Here is a 17,746-nt window from a genome sequence, read left to right as displayed (position 1 = left end):
TGTGTACTGCTCCCTCTTCTCTTCCCTCGAGTCCTGTGACACACCACTCTCATTCAACGAGCTTTGGAGATACTGACGTTTTCTCATTCGAAAAAAAAAGTGACCAACAACTTTTTGACGGGGATGCTCATGGTGACCTGACAGTCTCTCTGGCAGAGCATTAGCCAACATGAGGAATAACGATTATTGAAAGGTATCACCCTCAGCTCCACCACAAAAGGAACAAATATATGTTTTTTTGTCCAGTAATACGCTTCAATTCAAAGTGACACTGTAAATAGGAATGTTGTGTTTTGCAAAGTTAATATGACCTATATCTCTCCTTGTGGTTTTATGTGCCTAAAATCTTTGAGAGGCTTTACCAATGAAAAGGCCATATGATACAAAAACACATCCCCCTAATCAAATCTTCTTCTAGTAGCATCCTAGATGTCAAAGAATATTATACACGTATATCTGTGGCAAGTTCAAATAAACAGGAAACTTACCAAAACAGTATATTTTTCACTGAATAAATCTTGTACTTTGAGGACAGTACAATTCGCCAGTTATGCGTTGAATATAACTCAGCCAGGTCTGTGACAGGTGTACACGCAGATATCCCAGACTAGGATTTACAATTCCAGAGAAATTCAAATGAAATGTCTGCAGACGACGGTCTGGTTGATCCAGGCCATCTGATTTCTAAAGTGTTCCTTCGTGTCTGTTACTTCTACTTCTGAGGCATCAACACACGTGGGTAAACTCCAACCCTGCATGTCTGCAGACAGGACACATATGTTCCTCTCACATGGGTTCTGGTGAAATGAGGAAGGGTGTTGTCAGGGCAGCTCTGGGTTTCCAGCTGTCACAGTCAAGGCTCTCACACTCTCTAGAATCCTGAAGAGAGTGGAATGTTCTGAGAATGTTTAAGAACACTGAGGCCCAGATGTGCTAACACGTTAGCGTCCATTTCAGGTGTCGTTTTGTAGCAAGGTGCGCCTAAAAAACATGCATGGCAGGTGCGCGCGCACAAACCGCACATGGCCAAAAAGCACATTCTGCCTGCTGCAGGGGAACAGAATGGGAAGTTGCACTTCCCTGACTACTGTGCAGCATGCAATCATTTCTTGTTATAGCCATGATTGAATGACTTATTTCAGTTTGTGAGTGTACTGCATCCCATGTCAAATGAAAAAAGACACAACATGCGCTTTCTGTGGATTGGCTAAATCGCTGTTTGGGCTGAGCTCTCCAAGGTCTGTACATCTACCCCTGAATTGCTCAATATTGATCTCAATAATGAACAAATATCACCTGTCAGGCTTAAAGAAGGTCTAGGATTGTTTGAGAATGATGCTTTTGGACTGAATGTTAGCACCACCTCAGTGCCCACTAGAAGCAGGCCCCTCAACCCCAAATCAGACACATGTCCACGAGAGGATGGGCTCACCCTGCTCGGAGTCAAGATGCCAGACAGAAATGGCATGCTCCTATCTGTAAACAAACTCATACATTTCCTAGACAAATCTGTAAGACACAGTCATTGCAAGATAAAACAGAAGGGAAAGAGAGCAAGAAAAACCGAGAAGGGGAGTGCAGGAGAGAGACGGGGAGAGAGAGCGCTTCATTCCAAAAATAGCAAAAGCCATGTTAAATATTTTAGGCACTCAGAAGGCAGCAGAAGAAGAAGGCAAGAAAGCTCATATGCCACAAACACAAAGAAGATGCTGGCATCAAACCGTCAGGCACAACCTGAATTAGCATCAGAAATAGATTTAGCACCCTTATCAAAGTCTTCACATTTAGCTAAAGTACCAAATATTATGCACACCAGACACTTCCCATGTGTCACACTGAAACCCCCATGCAACACACACTCAAACAGACATTTAAAACATATTACACACAGGTGTGATTTCTGTGGATTTTCTGCGGAATTTTGCGGATTTTGCTTGGAATCACGGAATTCAGTAATTAAAACAAAAATCATGGTTACATGCAGAATTGCACAGAATTACATTTTCAAGTAAAGCGACCTGAGAGCAATATATTCAATGACGTTATAAATTAAATTTGAGCCTGTGTGAGGGACACAGGCACATCAAAGATATCAGAGACAGCTAGCCAAAGTTCATGAAATGACTCGGGATACATCAACCTCTGGCGTTCAGTGGCTTTAAAATGAATACAGCAGCAGTATCCCTATTCCCTATGCATTGTGAAACGAACAGGACATACGCTCACTGGTTGGCTTAGGAGAGCATCTTAATACTCTGGACATCGGAGTCTTCATCCAAACCGGAAGGTAATGTGCAATTACATTTGTTTGCAGGACTAAATATAATTGCATTGGTCTTGCGGGGGATTATACTATTTGCTATCCTACACTCACATAACTCACAGTCGTCTCCTAGACAGATTCAAGATTTGTGTAAAAGCACTGTAGCACAGTTGAATACAATGCACATGATAACTAAATGATTAAATCAGATCAAACTGAATCTAGAAAAGAATCTAATGGAAAAAACACAGAATCTGGGAACAAATCAAATGGAATTTGGCCATTACATACTCATCATATACAGATATAGAAAGGGCAATATGATGTTTTAGACTGATAGCTTTGTTGAGATGGTTAAATGAGAAAGTTGGTTTAAATTTAGTCATTTAGCAGACACTTTTATCCAAAGCGACTTACAAGGTATACACATTTTTTACATTTACACTGATGGCACACTGCACATCAGGAGCAATTAGGGGTTCAGAGTCTTGCTCAAGGACGCTTCGACAGGGAATCGAACTAGCAACCTTCTGATTACTAAACGACTTCTCTACCTACTGTACCACTGTCGCACCATGGTTAAATGAGATGAGTTGGTTAAATGAGAAAGTAACTGGTGCTAAGGAACCAGGCGGATGTTAGAGACAGCAGTGCCAGTTTACAGAGGACCTCATTAGGGAGACCTAGAGAGTTAGTTATCTCTGCATTGAGTGGACACCAGAATCCCTTATCCAATCAGTGGACACCATTATCCCTTATCCAATCAGTGGACACCATTATCCCTTATCCAATCAGTGGACACCATTATCCCTTATCCAATCAGTGGACACCAGTATCCCTTATCCAATCAGTGGACACCATTATCCCTTATCCAGTCAATAGCAACATCAACTATGAGGCTCCATCTTGGGTTAGTGCTTGATTTGAGTTCCGCTTTGGGCAGGACCACCATTAGAGGAGGAGTGGAGAGGAGGAAGAGGAGGATGAGGAGGAAGATGAGGAAGAGGAGGAACTCCTGAGGGAGGAAGAGGAGGAAGAGGGAAGAACTCCTGAGGGAGGAAGAGGAGGAAGAGGAAGAGAGGGATGAAGAGGGAAGAGGAGGAACTCCTGAGGGAGGAAGAGGAGGAATCAGGTTTTACCCCACAGGTGACAGGAGAATCTGACCTGACTGATCTGAGTTCAGTGGCTGGTGAGCCTGAGGTGAAGCCAGATGAAACTACAAGAGCATCTGGTTGTGTAGTCTCAACATTCTGTATACTCCCCTTGTCCTAAGGGTCCCTAAAATAAATCTTAATTGAATTTTGAAAACCCCAAATCTATTTTGCATGAAGAAACAACCTGCCATTCATCATACACTTTGTCAATATCTGGGGTCTCTGTGGGAAAAGTAATCAAATTTGGAGTTGAAAAAGGATCATTTTAGGCTTTTGTCCGGTGGTCCACATAGTGGCAGCTCATGTTTGACCCGTGAGACCACACAAGGGTTAAAGCTGAGGAGAGGCTTCAGGCTTTGCTTTGCTGGTCCATTCACTATGGCATGATAAGCAGGTTGTGAGTGTACCTATTGGTTACCATGCACTTTAGAACAGCATGGTTATGCACAGACATACAATATCTAGCATCATTCTCAAACCATCCTAGACCTTCTTTAAGCCTGACAGGTGATATTCGTTCATTATTGAGATTAATATTGAGCAATTCAGGGGTAGTAATCGAAAATTAGAAGGGAATTAGATTGACACGAGGACTTACATTTAGGACTTGGGGAAAAAGCAAAGCAGCAAATCAAAACATGCAGTCTTGTCCACTTCCTCTTAGCACAAACATGTATTTCTGAGTGTATTATGCGAGCTCTTTGCTTCTATAACCTCTTTGCTTCTTCTGATTAGATACCCCTGTCTTGATGCATTTGGGTTTTTCCATTCAGCCAGCAATTCTTTCAGGTGGTCAGGGGACCACGCTATGCCTAAAGGAGTAGCAGCAGCAGCTGTAACAGTCCAGGAGAATCCTGCAACAGTATAAGAGTATAGAAATCTGTCTGTGTCAGACAGACAACTCTGTTGTGAAGTTATAATAGTCCACATGAGGGGAACAGGGAGCCATGAGATTGATACACATTTAAGGAAAGACATCTTTACCACTAAATGATTACTATTATACATCATCTCAACCAGGGAGGCTGCTTCCCTAATGCATCTTGACACTCTGAGCTCTGAGAAACAGGGTCGGGTAACTGCCACTTCCTCTGGTGCATGCGCAGAAGCAGAGAGTGTGAAGACAGGTGACACACATTGAGATGGAGCATGAGCAAGAGTAACGGGGGTCTAGCAAAAAAATGCCACAAAGTGATTAGTCAGCAAGTCAACAAAGAGGAAAAGTAGGAGTTAATGAACAGCAACACATCGACTTCACGTCAGACTAAGGACTTATCTTTTCTAGTGAAGGACTACTGTGCCACCCTGGCATATTTTTGCAGAACAAATGATTCGTTCTAGGCATCTTCAAGGGCCTTTGGAGATGTATTAGTAAGCTTCTCCCCCAGTAATTTATGGTAAGTTCCCCCCTCCTCCCCAGCCTCTGTGTTGCTGGCTGGTTCTGGTTCCTGAAAAGCAACCCCCCTCTCGTTTATAGCCCCGCTCTTTCTTATCATATCTAGGATTCCAGGGCCACAATAAGATATTGAATTCAGGAGGGCAACAAATGCTTTTGAACACCTTTTACCTCCCTCTCATCCCTTCTTTCACTGGCTCTCTCTCTCTCTCTCTCTCTCTTCTGCCTGTTCCCTCCCTCTGCAGTTCTGCTGGTAGGTGGCGGGGGACAGAGGATACATTTCTCACTGTCCATTTCCCTGCGTGCCATGCCATGCCATGGCCTCAGCTTTTTTGCTGATCTTTCTGCCAAGGATGCAGTGCTGCTGGTGATACAAAGCTGGCCCTTGTGAGGAGTGAGAATGAGAACAGAGGGCTTTTACACAGTGGCAGCTCTGTCAACACATGAATTCAAATCTATGGATGAATACAGACGTGTGTGTGCCCCCCCCTACGCTAAACCCCCCACTCCTGTCTCCTGCCTAACATTCTTTGTTTGTATGTTCAACTATAATGGCCTTTTCTTTTGGAGACCCCGAGGCCCAAAGTGTGCTTCGGCCCAAAAAGGGTACAGGACATCTCTACTGACTGTGATCACCATTCATTGTCATGCTGTACAATAAAAAGAAACAGAAAAAGAAATGCATACTGTTCACCCTACTGGAAAAGATTAAGATTGAAAAATGTGAAAATCATATTTAAAAAGTCCACACACTGCATGTAAAGTGGACTTTGCGTCAGTGAGTGGCACTGTACACGGCCATGGAAGTTCAGGTTAATGACTGTTCACAGGAGGAATGTTTGTGGGGAGCACAGAAAACCTCTTAGGACTTCTGGAAAGGAATCACAATTTGATATGAGAGGGGTGTCTGCGTGGAAAGTGTGACCTCCATCCTTTTGCTGCAGGAAAGACTGGATGCTAATCCAAAGTACGCAGCTACACACTTCAAAGACGTCTGCACACTGGACATTCGACGCCTTATAGGTGTCAGAATGTAAACTGCGCACAAATGCAGAACCACAGGAATTAAGACTGTATTTACAAGTGTATTACTCCTTGAGAGTAATAAATAATTTCCTCAGAAGACAAAAGGGCTTGACACCAGGTGTCAGGAAGCCAGTGAGGCTTCAAACTAAGGAAACGATCCATCCATCAAAAACAAATATATAAACTCTCCAAGAAGAATAATCCAAAAGGTTTACAACAAGTAGCCCAGAGACCAAGGGTCAGGGGTCAAGGGTCGCAGCCAGGGACAAAGGCTAGCAATGTAGCAGAACTCCTAGACACAAACCTTCATGACCCAGCGTGGTCTGGTCTGTTTAGAGATTTAAGTAGCCAAAACATCATGAGCCCCAATGACCACCTGGTGCGGGGATTCCTACAGGGATTCTCAGATTTTATCAACAGTAATTCTGGATTGCCTCCACCAAACAAGTAGCCTAAATAAGAAATAAGCAAATCAGCAGCATTTACTTCCCAAATCCTCGAAAGCTGTTGCAATGGAGATTTAACGTTACTTTCTGTTTGAAGATAAGGTAGCAGATAGTGTTGAAGAATGGGTTACTTGAAATTGGACGACTTTAAATTAATATATGAAATTGAACAACATAAACACAGGTGTCTATACAGATCAAATAAATCAACAAGGATGGCAAAACCGATTGATAAGCATAGAATGAGGGCCCATGGTGCTGCTTCCTGGACTCCTACAGCGATGCTCAGAGGCCGAGGCCCTTCGGTGCTGCTTCCTGGATGCCCAGGGTTCACTAGGGACATTCTTCTGTTCCAGTGGCTGGTTCTTTTCACACAGCTGCACAGTAGTGCATTTACATTTACATTTACATTTAGTCATTTAGCAGACGCTTTTGTCCAAAGCGACGTACAAGGGAGAGAACAGTCAAGCTAAGAGCAATAAAAAAGCATGGTGTAACAATAAATACTACTTTACATAAGAATTAGAAAAACGACCTAGAAAGGAAAAAGAAGTGCAGGAATGTAACTGCTGAAGTGCAAGTTAAGCGCTAGTCAAGGTGCCAGTTAGGAAGGGAGGTGCTCTCTGAAGAGTTGGGTCTTCAAAAGCTTCTTGAAGGTAGAGAGGGACGTAGTGCTTTCTAGGTAACGTGAGCTTGTTGTGTGGGCAGCTCCATCTTTCCTACAACTTCTACACTGTTGTGTTTGTGCATTAACACTAACATGAATACAACATAGCATATACCACATGAATATATAATCTTCAGTAACAACAGTGTTTTTTTGGCATAGGCTTACTAATTATACACATAACTTTATATTATATTATTATTATTATTATTATTATTGTAAGAGAGGTGTTTACCCAAGCCTATGTCCCTAGACTAATGTCCCAGGGTGACCAATAGTGACAGTTCTACCAACCAATCACGAGTGATTTTTCCTTTTTTAAAAGTGGTGGATTCATCAAATACTGGAGTGAGGCCAATTCAGGCCAGACGGCTTCACTGCTATTCCTATGCCAGATCTGCCCTCCACACACACACACACACACACACACACCCTCCCGTTGCCAGTGGTTCGTTTCTCGACAATTTCTGGCCCAGTCGCGAAAACAAACTTCACGGGCAGTAAACTGCCGGGAGTTTGGAAAGGGGCTTGTAGCTTAAACGGGTCATTAATGAGGCCGTACGCTAATACTGACATATGCTACCATCTCATGTTGCAAATAGGGTAAAGGTCAAAGGGCAAAGGGTCAAGGGTCAGGGCGTTCTTGTTTCAGTCACAGACCTAAACTAAAATCATACTAAATAGCCTCTCCCCCAGTGCAATAACACACGCTAAAGACGAGCAGAACACATGTTCAAAGAGTGTGAGCCAAACCTGGTGCTTGAACTTAGTTTCTGGGCCAGGGAATGTTTCCACAGTTCTAGGCTAGGCTTAAACTGGCCTTAACCAGGAACTCAAGCCCTAGCAATAAGCCCAGCTCAACGGTCAGGGCAAGAGGTTACATCACATGGAATGGTTACTAACCGTTCTGTTTACATCACATGGAATGGTTACGAACCGTTCTGTTTACATCACATGGAATGGTTACGAACCGTTCTGTTTACATCACATGGAATGGTTACGAACCGTTCTGTTTACATCACATGGAATGGTTACGAACCGTTCTGTTTACATCACATGGAATGGTTACTAACCGTTCTGTTTACATCACATGGAATGGTTACTAACCGTTCTGTTTACATCACATGGAATGGTTACTAACCGTTCTGTTTATGCTAGTTAGCAAAATGGGGCCAACTTACCAACTAACACTTTTTATATAATTAAAAGATATTTAATAGACTCGTTTTCCAGAGTTATGTTCATTCCCCAAGACTTCTAATATCACCCTTGTCTCGTGTGCAGTCCCAAATGGTCTGTGCCCATTTGCAATGCCTTTTTCATTTGATTTCCACAGTTTGAGGAGCTGTGGAATAAACGCAATGTGCTCTCTAATGTTTAATGCAAGGAAATGCATTTCTTTACGGATGGCCAATATAGATATAGCAATAACAATAAACAATAGCATTTAACTCCCACACGTGTCGGTGTCATCGTGCGTGGAATGCACGCAACGCTGAAGCAACCCCTATTTAATGTCAAATGGGTGGCAATTTAATGGAGACAAATCACAGCAGTAAAATGGGAGGGACTATCAAACTGATAAAGATGATCTGTATTTCTTAAGATTATGTGTTGGTTATAGCACAGTGTTTATGTTGATAGTGAACGCCAATTAAACCCTGGTATCTGTGGATATTTGACAATCAATATAACTTAGTCAAGCAACTGAGTGGAAGGAAAAAGCCTGTTAGCTAATTTATTTCTCCAATGCTAACTTCCTGGCTATGGAATAAATGTCACACGATTCACAAATGTATTTCCTGATTCACATATAAATGTCACGCCATTCACAAATGTAAACGCTGTTACATTTATTAACAGACTAATGATGGTGCACTTGTGAACACCCCTGCATTTATTTGTGGATTTCTGAGACTTTCCTGACGTGGCTTGACATTTTCTGCAGCCTATCAGATGTCTCTTCCAATTTCAGCCAATCACACGAATCGAGGGTATGACTGAATTTGACCAGACTGCGTTACATCTGTGCAGTGTCCGTGGACTACTACCCCATAATGGACCAATATGCATACAACCGATTACATGAAGTATAGAGTTAGGGAGAGAAATCCACAAATAAAAGCAGGGATTTTCACAAATAGTGAGCAGCTTGTAAATGCACATTCGTTAGTGATGCTTTGACGTATTGACACCAAACTTGGCATATAGACTTGAAACCATAGCTTGTAGCTATATTTAAAAAACATTTTACAAAATATTAACAAAGTAATGCGCCCTCTAATCCCACCCAGTAACTGTAAAAAGACGTATTTTGATTGAATTTTTCTTTGCTACCAGTTATAATTGCATTTTATGAACATTACCACTCTATCAAGAATCCCCAAATGGAGCTGGAGGATAATTGATGTTCTGGACAACCAGAATACATTTGTATTGAACTGTCCTGTGTTTGTACAACAACACACCAACACAACAACACCAACAAACAAACTATCTTATTATTATCTTTAATTGCTTGAGGTTAGGTGGCTGTGGCTATGACAACTTTTAAGGCATATCACTATAAGAGTTAATTCACTTGATTGGTTGGTTTGAAGTACAAATGCAATAGGAGATGTGCTTTGCCCAGATTACTGTTAGTAGTGGTGAATATTTACCCAGATTACTGTTAGTAGTGGTGAATATTAACCCAGATTACTGTTAGTAGTGGTGAATATTAACCCAGATTACTGTTAGTAGTGGTGAATATTAACCCAGATTACTGTTAGTAGTGGTGAATATTAACCCAGATTACTGTTAGCAGTGGTGAATATTAACCCAGATTACTGTTAGTAGTGGTGAATATTAACCCAGATTACTGTTAGTAGTGGTGAATATTAACCCAGATTACTGTTAGTAGTGGTGAATATTAACCCAGATTACTGTTAGCAGTGGTGAATATTAACCCAGATTACTGTTAGTAGTGGTGAATATTAACCCAGATTACTGTTAGTAGTGGTGAATATTAACCCAGATTACTGTTAGTAGTGGTGAATATTAACCCAGATTACTGTTAGTAGTGGTGAATATTAACCCAGATTACTGTTAGCAGTGGTGAATATTAACCCAGATTACTGTTAGCAGTGGTGAATATTAACCCAGATTACTGTTAGTAGTGGTGAATATTAACCCAGATTACTGTTAGTAGTGGTGGTGAATATTAACCCAGATTACTGTTAGTAGTGGTGAATATTAACCTAACCTGGACTACATCTTCATTGCCCAGTATCTATCTGAGATAACCCAAGTCATATGAACTGTGTCCGTTGCTTTTGAGAAAAGGACAGTTCAACAGTTCAAAACACAGTGCCGACATTACTTTGAAGATGTCGACAAACCAGGACTCTCTTCAGAAAAATCTGATGCAAAAATGTTGATGTATACAATTTTCTCAAAGCAGTCCAAGGCACACCAGCTTGAATGTTCAGAGTGATCTGTTTACTATGGTCAACATGGATCTCCAACGTGGCTTTGCTCCTGTTCTTCGGCTGATCTCAGATGGAAAGAAGTGACTTAGAGTCTCCTCACTGGGTTCTTTTATCCTGGGCTCTATTTTGCCTATTCTCTTTGGGTCAGAATTTTGACTTAGGGGCAAAAGAGATCAAAATCGGTCCAGTATTGAATTAGAACAATATATCCGACAACAACCGCATAACTGCTATTCAATGTAATGTGGTATCCTCAAGGATATTTGGTACGCCAACAGTAATGTTGATAATTTGCAAATCTACTTGTCTCTGTACAATAATCGGCAGAGTACCCTTTTTATGATTATTTCTATGACAAAAGAATGAGTGATAAAATCAGTTTGCATGTAGAAAATAAGTTGCTGATACAACTGGCTGCAATATGATATGCTACCGACAGAGGTTTTTTTTTTTTCGACTGAGAAGATAGGCTACCATAGTTGACAAACCTAAACTATTCAGTAACCTATATGAAGCTGTCTATTATAAAATAATCCAGAATCTACACTAAACGGGTGCGATGTAACACTTTGGAGAGTGAAAAAACTTTAGCCTGTGTGTACCAATCACGAGTTGCAAAGCTGAGATAAGCTACCTGGCCTTAACGTGCGTATGGGCTAATCAGCAAAGCATAACACAAACATATTGGTGTTTTTCATATACTTTCAACTCGTGTAAACCCTTCCCACACAAGAACATATCATATTTACATTAAGTAAACTTGTGCCAAAGCCTTCGCACATTGAGGTGCTACATTCAAAACATTCAAATGATCAGCCATAACTTCCTGTCGGCAGACCTTCACACATTGACCATTTTAAAGACAAAGGAATGCAAGGCAAACACAGATAAGACTATGGATTGATTCGTTCTAACCATCCCTCCATCGAATCTGTCTCCATCCTAGCATGTTGTGTGCGCTTCAGATCTGTTGCAGAATAAACCCACTGCAGCATTCCATTGAGTTCTTTGCTAATTACTGTAACCACAACTAACTTAAAAGCTAAAATGAAGTTCTGTTGTAATATAGTAAAATAGATGGTGTTTTTCACCCAGCAGAGCAGAGCACAGCAAAAACTAGCTACCACAACATTTGTGAGTTAACAAATCACTTACTAGCCATATATATACAGAATCCTCTATTGGATCAAAAGTCATCGTTTTTCCCTTCTGTCCTCATACTTTCATCTGACGAAAAGATACAACCAAGGCAATGCTTGAACTTCTAGCAGGACACCAGCAGCAGATATCTCTTTGAAGAGTGTGTGTACCATCTTCTGTATCTCAGTGGTCTGTGTGAACAACCCAAACCATCCAATAATGGCGCCCATTTACTGTTATCATATGAATAGCTCTCGTAACGACCCAATAACGCCCGCTGATTTACTGTTACCATACGAATAGCTCTCATAACGACCCAAAAACGGCAGCTGATTTTCTGTTATCATATGAATAGCTCTCATAACGACTTGATAATTGTGTATGTTGTTCATTTTATTCTCTTCACAAAACTGTAGTAATACAGTCTCATAATGTTTTTGCTTGTATTTTTAATGATTTTGTCCATAGGCCTAACTCATGCTGTGTAGCTTTCAAGGCAGTATATTAATTTCTTATATAACCAATACAGTAGGCTTCCATAACATCAAAATGCTTACTATTTTTTATGTAATTGAAAAGTTGAATTATTTGGACTGATTTTTATAAACATTTATATGTATATTGAAAAACATCTAAGAGCCTATGCTTGAAGTATGTAGACAACTAAGCTTTCATAGCTACCCTAAGAAATGTTTTTCTAGATCCGTCCCTGGCTTTGCCTTGACAGGCGAATTTGATTGGATAGCTGTAGTGTTCCATCAGAATCTAAAGATTAAAGCTACCAAGAATTACATTTACATTTACATTTAGTCATTTAGCAGACGCTTTTGTCCAAAGCGACGTACAAGGAAGAGAACAGTCAAGCTAAGAGCAATAAAAAGCATGCTGTAACAATAAATACTACTTTACATGAGAATTAGAAAACAACGACCTAGAAAAAAGGAAAAAGAAGTGCAGGAATGTGACTGCTGAAGTGCAAGTTAAGCGCTAGTCAGGTGCCAGTTAGGAAGGGAGGTGCTCTCTGAAGAGTTGGGTCTTCAAAAGCTTCTTGAAGGTAGAGAGGGACGCCCCTGCTCTGGTAGTACTAGGCAGTTCGTTCCACCAACGTGGAACTACAAATGAGAATAGTCTGGATTGCAGAATAGATGGCATTGCTTAAAATTAGTATTTTCCACTTTCGGTTTTCACTGACTTGTAAGCAATTGACAGATGTGCAGTTATTTGTGAAAATTGTGTTGGTTAATTAGTAGGGGTGTGCATACCTCCCTTGTAATAGCCGATACATATCTAGCAACATGGGCTACGATACGATTCACATTGGTAAATCGTTACACCTCTATTAATTCGATTATAGTACTTTCGTCTATTTTTCCTTTAAGTTAATACTAACAATGTCATGTTGAATAATACTTATCCACAATGTAGTGAATTTTTGAAATGTTTATAATATAGTTGATGGCCTACTGTCCCCCCCAACTGGCCTACTGTAGTCTGTCCACGACTGGATAAACCTCCCTCCCCAAACATGCTAGGAACAGATATTAAGCCTTCTTGCTAGAACATCTGCCTCCAAGTCCAAGGTTGCCCATTCTAGTCTGATGCTGGACTGTGCAGGTTACATACAGACAAGTGAAAACTCATGCTTCTTCATCTGAGTAGCAGCATTCTTCTCAGCGGACAGTGTTCTACAGTGGTGCTTATTTAGAATATAGGCTAAACATTGCATTGTATATGGAAATGTAAGTATAAGAAACATCTGGTATGGAATTGTAAACATTTAGTATTTCTTTCTTTCTAATCATTGCTAGATGGAGAACTAGTGAAATGTGAAATACATCATATGATGAATTCTGATCTATCCCATCAAGCAACGAATGACATGCCATAGCCAATCAAGAAGAAGTGCCAGATCACTGTCAATATTGAATAACAGAACTGCTATACAGAAGAGTCAGAATTAAAGATATATATTGTTTGATTGTCGTGTCAGTTATTTTTTAGTTGGGACGAATTCAGCAGAACACATGGAACCGAGTGGCCTGAATTGTTGGAACCAAATACTAGTACATTAGGACTTGGTATTACATACAGATATCATTACATTATGAGGGAGCGTCAATTTATCATCTAAAACTGTAACTTTTATTAGGCAAACAGCTTTATCATGGTGACAGTGAACAAGCCTTGGCCCATCAACATATAGGCTAGTCATGGACTTAAAAACAGTCGTTCAACTGCTTTGGGTAACGGACACGCAAACATCGAGGCCACACGACTTTATCATGAGGAGTCGACAAAGTAGACGGAAATAAAAAATCGCTTGAAATGCTACATCTCTTTAGGGCAGATCATGCGGACATATCGCGGTTTGAAGTCTGTAAAGAAATAACATGTTTGCTAGTGTCGGGTACCTGAACACACGGATGCCTTGGACTTGTTTTATTATAGCTCAGGCTATAACATAAACTCAATCTGCGTTTGTGGTATTCACAGAAACCACGAACACACGTATGTCTTTAAGTTATATTCCGAACATGCTAGCGTATCACAAGCGTTTTTTCATTCGGTACACAAGCAAGTGTGCTACTCGGTGTTTAAAATATTTTGAATAGCACTTTTCTTGTTTGTAGAACCGTTGATGAATTTCGTGTCTGTAGGCAACAAGATTACTGTTGATGAATCTAATTATAGTTCTATAAAGTTATTGGTGCTAGTGTAGTTTATGGCTGAACATCTTCCATGTCAATAGCCTGTATCACTTGGACACCCTATCTATCTCTGCCTTGACATCAGAAGATGAGAGGCACGACAGGCACTGCAGCCTACATCCCTCGCTCCTCACATGAACGAGTAGGCCTATACGATTAAAGAGAGCAGAAATAAGTCATTGAATCATAGATGAATGGTGAACTCTTACCTTAAAATCGTTGTCTTGAACCGCAAAACCTCAACATACAGGCCCGTATAATTATAACATATCCCCAGCTGCTTGCGTCATTGTCAATGCAAACCTTGTACAGTGGCAAAAAAAATCCCGATTTCAGGGTAACAACAAACCGAGAGAAATAGAGGCAGCGCCTGAGCGAGAAAGAGGGGGGAGGGAGGCAGGCAGAGGAGGCAGGAGGGATGCAGCGGACGTGGGACTACCTCCTTTTGCAGTCTATGGACTACCCCATCCAATTACAACAAATGAGAGGCTAAGAAAAAAACAATGCACTGTGGGTAAGGGCACTGAGATTTGACATCTCACCGCGACCTCTCCATGGTTTTATGTTTTTTGTCTTTGTTTTGTATCCTCATGTTGTCGTCTAAATAGTGCTTGTCAGTTTTTACTATAACTATTTAGATTCCATCACTTCAACGGCTGCATGCGCATCTAAGCACAGTTTACGTTTGATTGTGTTAATTAAACATGTCGCTGCCGCTAGATATTCCTGTAGCCATTTCCCGTTGTCCATTTTTTTTAAATAAGCTTATGGCTCATTTTTCTGGGTAGGCTATCAATAGTCATGCCAATGGGACTTCCTCTAAACGTAGGGAGTATCTTGCTTGTTCCTCCTTCACAAATAGTAGCCTAGGCTAACCAGCGAAAATGGCCAATACATTTTTAGAGCCCGGCACCACCAATGGGCCAACGCGCAGAGCCCCACATTTATGACGCTGCTGTTATTTCAATTTAGCCTAAATCATGATAGTTAGTGTGTTTTATTATCTCATTATCATGTTCATCTGTCCAGCTCAGATCCAGTGCACGGTATGGCTATGTGTGACATTTGTAAATAAGGATGCACAGTTCTAAAAGTGTAAGTGAACACTAAAGATAAGTAGGCCCAGCAGTCATTTTGTTAAAAATGTGTCTTCATAGAGTTCTCGCAACCAGTCATACAATTCATACAGTCAGTGAAATAATAATGTTCTGTAAACTATCCCAAATGAAGTAGGCTATAGAAAGTATAGAATAGAAAAAAAAGTCATACTGATTGCAGAAGCATTGAAACATAATTGACATAAAAAATCAAATAAGTCACTATGAGCCACATTGGTACATTTTCAATCTCCTGGATTTGAATCATTTACAGCATAAGAATCAAATGCTGCGTGCACGCTCAGCACTCACTCTCTTATCTTCAGTTTTGTCGCCCTCTAGTGGTCTCTCAGTGTATGAAAGGCCATTTAGGCCATGAATCAGAAGTGCACTTCTCACATGCACAACTGAAATGCTCTCAGATACACATGTGCAGTACACACTAGTCCTCTCATATACTACTGAGAATGCAAGTATGAGCCATAAGTAGCCATTTTATAGGTGGGTGATATCTAACGGTTTGCTTGTTTGCTCATACAGGCAGGGGCGGCTTGTCCATAAGGACGATCGGGGCGACGCACTGCCTAGGGGAAAAGGATATATTTTTTTTTTCTGTCGGATTCTACCTCTAGACTGTCTGATCTGCCTCTGAATGTCATTGTCCAATCAGGCAACAGTCAGGCAAAAGTCGTGCTTCAAATGGCCCCGCCCCTTTTCTGGGCGATTTGGGGCGAAATGGACCTCTCTTATTGACTGTCATGTTAAATCAATTTTTTTCACAAAACAGGTTTCTCAATGCATTCTCTATGGCTTCCGGGAGGGCTCGCCCCGCCATGCTTTCGTCATACGTAATAGGACGTACGTATAAGCGTATAAGGACGTCATACGGCTTCGGTCAAGGCATATTTTGTCAAGATGGCTAACGTTCAGTGCAACAACTCAATTCGCTCTTTGAAAGAAACTCCTTTTAGTCGGCGTAGTAATGAAGATAAATTGACAACAAAACAGTTAGGACTTCCTAGACCAAATGTATCCATTCAACAGGTTTCTACAAAGAGGGGGGGGGGATCCTACATCCTACATCCAAGAATTGGAACGAAAGAAAATCGTGGCTAGCTGGCTGTGAAGTGGCTAACGCGGTCTGTATGTCTATATACCACTGTCACTTTTCCTAGGTTTCACAGTGTGAATGTTCGCTTCTTGCACTAACACTGAGTTATTTTCTATGTGATTACTTATTTTGCTTTTGTATGCCAATACTTTCAAGATCAGTCAATAAATATTGTTGGTTTTGACTTATATGTTGTCCCCTTCTTTATGTTGTTACTGGACATATAATGTGTCCTGTAAAGCTATGTTACATTGTACAACATTTGAGACATGTGGATACAGTGTTTCCCCTACCGTTATATTAGGGGGGCGCCCCGCCCCCCCAACGGCACCCCCCGCCCCTCCTGGAAGGTCAAGTTCATTTTGTTCAATTTTATGTTCTATAAAGCGCCAGATCACAACGGAAGTAATTTAAGATTACCTTTCCTATAGAACAGGTCTATAGCTTGTTATTTTATTAAACAAAATAAATAGCCTTATGTTATTTATCTTATTTACACGACGGCATGTAATTGCTGTCTCTACATGGTCGCGCGATTACAATTCTCTGTATCGCGCATGGCGGAGTTCCGCCACGATGCGCACAAACACACACACACACAGACACGTGCGCGCACACACAGGTGAGCACGCTCCCACCAGCGACAGAATTGGGCTTAAGAATCAGTGCACAGCTACGGACACTTAAGCTTTACAAAACACATTTCCAGGCGTTGATGAATCCAGCGATCTTTTCCTAGGTAGGGTCGAGAAAGAGGCCTAATGAGAATGGCTACAACAGACGTGGAAACAGAACGTACGCCCATGTCCGCACCGAAAATTCAGAAATAGATCTGGCTTCCATTTTTTATCATTTTCCACGAGTTGTGCGTGGCCCTTTTTACATAGAGTTTGGTAATAAATCTATGACATGTAATGAACATTATTTATTTTGCTGTGAATAATGAAGGAAGCAATACATCTGATTATTTCCCAAACCCTCAAGAGCTGTTGCCATGGAGATTTAACGTTACTTTCTGTTTGAAGATAAGGTAGCAGCTAGTGTTGAAGAATGGATGACTTTAAATTGGACGACTTTAAATTAATATATGAAATTGAACATTAACACCTATACGGATAAAATAAATAAACAAGGATAGCAAAACAGATTGATGAGCATAAAATGAGAACGGCAGAAACACAGGCAGGACGTTAGATGACGAGACAGATCATAGTGACACAGGCTGTTTTTTTCCGTCATATGAAGGCTGAGACATTCATAACATTTTA

The 17,746-nt window shown here is 40.9% G+C and overlaps 1 protein-coding gene across 5 annotated transcripts in view; it reads right to left on the bottom strand.

The window, feature by feature from the left end:
- pcbp4 (poly(rC) binding protein 4) overlaps positions 1 to 15,053 on the bottom strand; it is a 70,214-nt gene extending 55,161 nt beyond the window's left edge. For 2 of the 5 annotated variants that reach the window (XM_031568548.2, XM_031568550.2), the window contains exon 1: positions 14,480 to 15,053. The gene's annotated coding sequence lies outside the window, so the exon portion shown is untranslated. Of the gene's footprint in view, positions 1 to 488; positions 595 to 14,479 lie in introns of those variants that run through there. The other 3 variants (XM_031568551.2, XM_031568552.2, XM_031568549.1) reach the window with 3 other exon arrangements.
- Positions 15,054 to 17,746: the final 2,693 nt, after the last annotated feature.

Source organism: Clupea harengus, chromosome 5, assembly GCF_900700415.2.
Source record: "Clupea harengus chromosome 5, Ch_v2.0.2, whole genome shotgun sequence".
In the NCBI taxonomy this organism is placed as follows: domain Eukaryota; kingdom Metazoa; phylum Chordata; class Actinopteri; order Clupeiformes; family Clupeidae; genus Clupea; species Clupea harengus.
This window is presented reverse-complemented; position numbering and strand designations above follow the sequence as displayed.